Source organism: Palaemon carinicauda, chromosome 15 (genome assembly GCF_036898095.1).
Source record: "Palaemon carinicauda isolate YSFRI2023 chromosome 15, ASM3689809v2, whole genome shotgun sequence".
NCBI lineage: Eukaryota > Metazoa > Arthropoda > Malacostraca > Decapoda > Palaemonidae > Palaemon > Palaemon carinicauda.
This window is the reverse complement of record NC_090739.1, coordinates 134,352,964-134,360,463: the sequence shown is the minus strand read 5'-3', so window position 1 is coordinate 134,360,463 and position 7,500 is coordinate 134,352,964. Positions and strand designations below refer to the sequence as shown.

The window sequence follows — 7,500 nt, the reverse complement described above, 5'->3', positions numbered from 1 at the left end:
GCCTGTTCAACATAAAAAAAACATAATAATTTTATTTCTTTGGTAATAAACTACAAGAGAAGTAATGAACAATGAAATTAACCTTTTAATAACAGTAACATTGAAGTAGATTTTTCATAAATAAATTATAAGAATATTTATGTCAGCTAGTTTGTTCAACAGAAAAACATGAACATTTTACATTGGTAATAAGTATGAGAATTAATTAACTATTAGGATAACACATTTTAAGAGTAGTAATATTAAAATAGATTTTTCAATAGAATATGAAAAGATATTTATATCGCACTGTTCAATATAAAATCATAATTTTATTTCTTTTGGTAATATTAGAATTGATGAACAATTAAAATAACATATTTTAATAACAGTGACAACATGAAAGTAGATCTTTCATAAATGAACTGTAAAAAGACTTAATGTCAGCCAGTTTGTTTAACTTGAAAACATAAATGTTATTTCTTTTAGAGTCCTCTTGCTTGAGGGTACACTCGGGCACACTATTTTATCTTGTTTCTCTTTCTCATGCTTTGTTTATTTTTTTTAATAGTTTATATAGGAAATATTTACCTTCTTAAAATATTTTAATTTTTCCCTGTTTCCTTTCCTCACTGGGCTATTTTCCCTGTTGGGGCCCCTGGGCTTGTAGCATCTTGCTTTTCCAACTGGTGTTGTAGCTTAGCAAGTAATAATAATAATAATAATAATAATAATAATAATAATAATAATGATAATTATAATAATAATAATAAAAAATGAAAATGGCAATTTTTATTTTTAAACCATCAAAGGAGAACTTTTCATCTAGTATTAAGCTTATTTCAACCTACGTTCATGAGGTTGAGAGAGACTGAACAAGAATGGAAGGGAGAGGAAAGTGCTGCCGCAGTTTGACCTCCTGACCTGCGCATGTGTGTGACCTTTTCGTTGAGCAGATTTCCAGGGGGTCGTGACCCCTTTGAAGGGGGTTGATGAGGCCCCATCACCGCCATCTCTGGAAGACTTTTGAGACAGTGTTACCTTTTTTCGTAAACATTTCAACAGGAACATTGTGTGTGACCTCTTCGTAAACGTTTCAACAGATTTCCAGGGGGGTCATGACCCTTTTAAAAAGGGGTGTGTGCTGAGACCCCATCGCCGACATCTCTGGAGGGCTTTGTGACCCCTCCAGGTGTAACGAGAGGTCATCTTCATTTTGGTAGGGTTACTAAAAGTTTACCGGGAACATTTCACTTTTGTGATAGCCTGTGATGTCTCAGATTCTATACGAAGAATCTATCAAGTTTTTTTTTTAGCTGATGAATTAGGTGAAAGAAAGGTGAGAATAGTTAGCTAACCATAGTAGGGAATAGTTTGGAAAGTTGAGTATTAGTAAGAATGTTTCTGATTACGGTTCATTTTCCCTTTGCCTACATATACGCCGAATAGTCTGGCATATTCTTTACATATTCTCCTCTCTCCTCATACTCCTTACAACATTATTACCAAACAATTCTTCTTCACCCAAGAGGTTACTGCTCTATAATTGTTCAGTGGCCACTTTCCTCTTTAGCTATTGTAAGCAGCTCTTCTATGAGAAGGACACTCCAAAATCAAACCATTGTTCTCTAGTCTTGGGTAGTGCCATAACCTCTGTACTATGGTCTTCCAGTGTCTTGGGTTAGAGTCATCTTGCTTGAGGGTACACTTGGGCACACTATTCTATCTTATTTCCCTTTCTTCTTGTTTTGCTGAAGTTTTCATATTTTATATAGGAGGTAATTACTTTAATGTTGTTACTCTTAAGATATTTTATTTTTCCTTATTTTCTTTCCTCACTGGGCTATGTTCCCTGTTGGAAACTCTGGGAGTATAGCATTATGCTTTTCCAACCAGGGTTATAGCTTAGCAATTATTAATAATAATAATAATGACCGAGAATTAGATGAAAGAAAAGTGAGAATAGCAAGCTAGCTAACCATGGCAGGCAACAGTTTGGAAAGTTGAGTATTTGTAAGAATACTGTAACGCGCGGTTTAACCACTATTTTATTAAAGCTTTTTTTTTAGCTGATTGGAAAGATGGTTTAAGGAAAAGTGAGAATAGTTTGCTAACCATGGTGGTCAATAGTTTGGAAAGTGGAGTATTAGTAAGAATTGTGAAAAGGATGATTTAACAACTTCTTTTCGTATAAAGGTACATTTTAGTAAGTATTAAAGTTCCTAATTTACCTTTCCCACGGGAATATTTTATATTTGTTTAATGGTTGAGGTTCAATTTCATTCCAGCTGTGACCAAGCTATGGAATGATCTTCCTAATCTGGTAGTTGAATCGTTGGAACTTTAAAAGTTCGAATTTGCAGCGAATGAATTCATGTTGAACAGGCTGACACAAGTCTTTCTCTATACTTTATTATGAAAGATCTGTTTTAATGTTGTTACTGTTCTTGAAATATTTTATTTTAACTGTTCATTATTTCTCATATAGTTTATTTCCTCATTTCCTTTCCTCAATGGGTTTTTCCCATGTTGGAGACCTTGGGGTTATAGCATCCTGCTTTTCCAACAAGGGTTCTAGCTTTGCTAATAAAATTATAATAGTAATAATAACATACACACACACATATATATATATATATATATATATAGATATATATAGATAGATAGATAGATAGATAAATGTGTTCTGGAAACTTATATCTTCAGGCAAAAAGAGACATGAATAAATAAATGGTCATTTGTGAACTTTATTATATGAAATATTTTTTTTTCACGTATTTTAAAAAGCAAGTTTCTTTACTTACTTAAGGTGGAAGAATGTTGACTCCTTGCAACTTTCACGAGTCGACATATCTTTATTTTTTAATTTGAAAAAAATCACTGCAATTTCGAGTATAATTTCAAGAAAGTATCAACCTTTTCCGTTAAAAGGTTAAAGCTGACATTCTCTCTCTCTCTCTCTCTCTCTCTCTCTCTCTCTCTCTCTCTCTCTCTCTCTATCTCTCTCTCTCTCTCTCTCTCTCTCTCTCTCTCTCTCTCTCTCTCTCTCTCTCTCTCTCTCTAAATTAATTGCTCTACCCATTATTATTATTATTATTATTATTATTATTATTATTATTAGTTGCTAAGCTACCACCCTAGTTGGAAAAGAAGGATGCTATAAGCCCTGGGTCCCAATTAGCAAATAGTCTCCGCGGATGGACTAAAAAGTCTTTGAGACATCCAAAATCTCTCTCTCTCTCTCTCTCTCTCTCTCTCTCTCTCTCTCTCTCTCTCTCTCTCAACAAAAACGATAGGAAGACTGGTTGGTGTCTTGTATTTACCCCCCCCCCTCCCCAAGTCTATATGCAGCTCTTGCTTCTCCCCAAAGGGACTTTTTGCAATAGAAAATGTTTAATTTCTGTCTTTTTTTTTTGTCACAAGAAACTTTTTACCTGGGCAAATAGTATAATTTGCCATCTCCTTTTCCTGTCTTATTTGACCTGTATATTCTAATTAATAATACAATTTTGGATAAACAATATATTGCAATTGTTACGAGTGTGACTTTCTTAAATGTAAGTTGTTTAATCCTCGATAATTCGCCGATGTTCAGTTTTCAGTGAATGGAACTTGTATTGAATAACATAAGATAATTTTAGATTATTCCAGTTCGTCATCATCATCATCATCATCATCTACGCCTATTGACGCAAAGGGCCTCGGTTAGATTTCGCGAGTCGTGTCTATCTTGGGCTTTTAAATCAATACTTCTCCATTCATCATCATTATCTCTTTCAACTCCTATTGATGCTAAGGGCCTCGGTTAGATTTCGACAGTCGTCTCTATCTTGAGCTTTTAAATCAATACTTCTCCATTAATCATCATCATCTCCTCGTACGCCTATTGACGCAAAGGGCCTCGCTTAGATTACGCCAGTCGGCTCTATCTTGAACTTTTAAATCTCCATTCATTATCTCCCATTTTACGCTTCATATTTCTCAGCCATGTAGGCCTGGGTCTTCCAACTCTTTTAGTGCCTTGTAGAGGAACCCAGTCAAAAGTTTGGTGAACTAATCTCTCTTGGGGTGTGCGAAGAGCATGCTCAAACAATCCCCATCTACCGCTCACCAGTTTTTCAATTGATTTATAAATATCTCGTAAGTGGCAGCTTTCTGAATGAATGAAAATTTGTCTCAAAAAATTTTCCTATATACCCTTCTTAATTACCTCCCCAACGAAGTGGGAAGGAGGTTATGTTTTCGCCCTTGTTTGTGTGAGTGTGTGTGTTTGTTTATTTGTGAACAGCTTCCTGGCCACAATTTTAACCGTAGAGTAATGAAACTTGCAGGGATTAACTTATGTAAAAATCTGGAAATGTTTAGATTTCAGAAGGTCAAGGTCACGGTCAAGCAAAATGTCCAATTCACGTAATCAGCCATAAATTTGGACATTGTACTCGCACAGACTTCAAACTTGTTTCATATCTGAATATATGAAAATCCATGCCAATTAATACATGTTATGGTCAAAGGTGAAGGTCAATCAAAAGGTCGAGAAATAAGCTGAGGTCTACGCTCTACTGAGTGCCCCTCTAGTTGAATTTGAAATTGCGTTAGTTTTGAACGGAATTTCAATACAAAAAAAAATAAATAAAATAAATTGGAACTATTTATCTAGATTCTAGAACCATTGCTTCACGTCTAGTCATAGATTGAGAACGTGTTATGATCAGAATTTACTCACGATTGGAAGTGGGTAAACAATCAGTTCGAACATTGCGCTCATATTGTTTGTTTTTGAGTCATCTGGAAACTGTTGTGATGAGGTTACCACTTCGTCATTTTCTGACGAGTTAATTAGGGTGAAACTCTTAGTCCAAGGGCTCCAATAAGGGAAAATAACCCAGTGAGGAAATGAAATAAGGAAATAAATAAACCACAGAAGTAATGAACAATTAAAGTATAATATTTTATAACCCAGTGAGGAAAGTATGTAAAGAAATAAACAAACTACAGAAGCAATGAACAGTTAAAGTAAAATATTTTGTAATCTAGTGAGGAAAGGAAATATGGATAATAAACTACAGAAATAATGCACAATTAAGATATATTAAAAACAGTAACAGCATTAAAATAAATCTTTCATATTATTATTATTATTATTACCAACTGAGCTACAACCCTAGTTGGAAAAGCATGATGCTTTAAGCCCAAGGGCTTGAAAAGGGGGAAAATAGCCCAGCGAGGAAAGTAAACAAGGAAATGAATAAACTACAAGAATCATCATAAAATATTTTGAGATCATTAACAGCATTGAAGCTATCATATATAAACTATAAAAAACAAGAGGAAGAGAAACAAGATAGAATGCCTGGTGACTGGCATACAGACTACCGTTTAGATCCCCAACCAGTTGACGAGGAACGAGAGAACGGGAACTTTAGCCCTGGTGTGATGTGCGTAGGCATAAGAATCAGAAGAATGTCCCTGAGGCTGTAGACCACTGACCTCCTCTGCTCCCTTTGTACCCCACGCTGGGATTGTCTTGTACGTGCATTACCAGTCCGTAACACTAGGCATGCAGTTGATTCTGAAAGTCAGGCCTTCCCCATCAGGAGGCTCAATACTGCACGGTATTCTAGAAGTTGTAGGTAGTAGGTTGGCCAGGGCACTAGCCACCTGTTGAGATACTACAGCTAGAGAGTTATTGGATCCTTTGATTGGCCAGACAGTACTACATTGGAGCCTCCTCTGGTTACGGCTCATTTCCCTTTGCCTACACACTCACCAAATACTGTAGTCTGGAATGATCTTCCTAATTTAGAGGTAGTTGGTTGGCCAGGGCACTAGCCGCCCGTTGAGATACTACAGCTAGAGAGTTATGGGGTCTTTGACTGGCCAGACAGTTTACATTGGATGCTTCTCTCTGGTTACGGCTCATTTTCCTTTTGCCTACACACACCAAATAGTCTGGAATGATCTTCCTAATTTAGAGGTAGTAGGTTGACCAGGGCACTAGCCACCTGTCGAGATACTACAGCTTGAGAGTTATTGGATCCTTTAACTGTTCAGACAGTACTACATTGAATACTTCCCTCTGGTTACGCTTTATTTTCCCCATGCCTACACACACCAAATAGTCTGGATTGATCTTCCTAATTTAGGGGTAGTAGGTTGGCCAAGGCACTAGCTACCTGTTGAGATACTACAGCTAGAGAGGTATAGGGTTCTTTGACTGGCCCAACAGTACTACATTGTATCCTTCTTTCTGGTTACTGTTAATTTTCCCGTTGCCTACACACCGAATATTCTGGCCTATTCTTTACACATTCTCCTCTGTCCTCATTCACCTGACAACACAGATATTACCAAGCAATTCTTCCTCGCTCAAGGGGTTAACTACTGTACTGTAATTGTTCAGTGGCTACTTTCCTCTTGACAAGGGTAGAAGGGACTCTTTAGCTATGGTAAGGTGCTCTTCTAGGAGGACACTCCAAAATCAAACCATTGTTCTCAAGTCTTGGGTAGTGCCATAGCCTCTGTACCATGGTCTTCCACTGTCTTGGATTAGAGTTCTCTTGCTTGAGGGTACACTCGAACACGCTGTTCTATCTTCTATCTCTTCCTGTTGTTTCTTTTCAAGTTTTTATATAAAAGATGAAATTTAATGTTACTGTTCTTAAAATATTTTATTTTGTTTGTTTATTACTTCACTTGTAGTTTATTTATTTTCTTTCCTCACTGGGCATTTTTTCCCTGGTGGACCTTGGGCTTATAGCATCTTGCTTTTCCAATTAGGGTTATAGCTTGGCTTATAGTGTATTTCCGTATTTCCTTTCCTTACAGGACTGTTTTTCTCTGTTGGAGCCCTTGAGCTTAGTATCTTACTTTTCCATCTGGGGTTGTAGCTTAGCTAATAATAATAATAATAATAATAATAATAATAGTAGTAGTAGTAGTAATAAAAGATGATAATTACATCATTAAATGAGTTAAATAGACTCCCTTGTAACTCATAACTGGATAGATTGACTTTTGATTGGAAGAAAATCAGTATTTAGTGATACCAATAAACAGGAAATATTTATATTGAATTATTCCATTCTGGGACACTACCGTGTTAGTATTTTTCTTTGAACATGTACATTGGTAATCCTCTTGGTTATTTCTGCATTGTGAAGGCTTCTCTCTCTCTCTCTCTCTCTCTCTCTCTCTCTCTCTCTCTCTCTCTCTCTCTCTCTCTCTCTCTCTCTCTCGTGTGCTTCAATCTGCTGACGTGTTTATAGGTGGTTACTGGTTTTTAAAAGGTCGCTCGTGAATGGGAGAGGCAAGGGACAGGGCAGTGCCATCGAGAACGTAGGTACATGCGATCAGAGCTCAAGCCCCCTCTTCACCCAAGCTAGGACCAGGGAGGGCTATGCAATGGCTGTATATGTGTATATATATATATATATATATATATATATATATATATATATATATATTACATATATAGTGTGTAATTGTATTGTGTGTTTAGGTAGTTATAAGAATAGGAGA

The 7,500-nt window shown here is 36.2% G+C and overlaps 1 protein-coding gene across 4 annotated transcripts in view; it reads left to right on the top strand.

Moving 5' to 3' along the window:
- Positions 1-7,500, top strand: part of LOC137654766 (nuclear distribution protein nudE homolog 1-like) — a 166,511-nt gene that overhangs the window by 66,312 nt on the left and 92,699 nt on the right. The window lies entirely within an intron of this gene.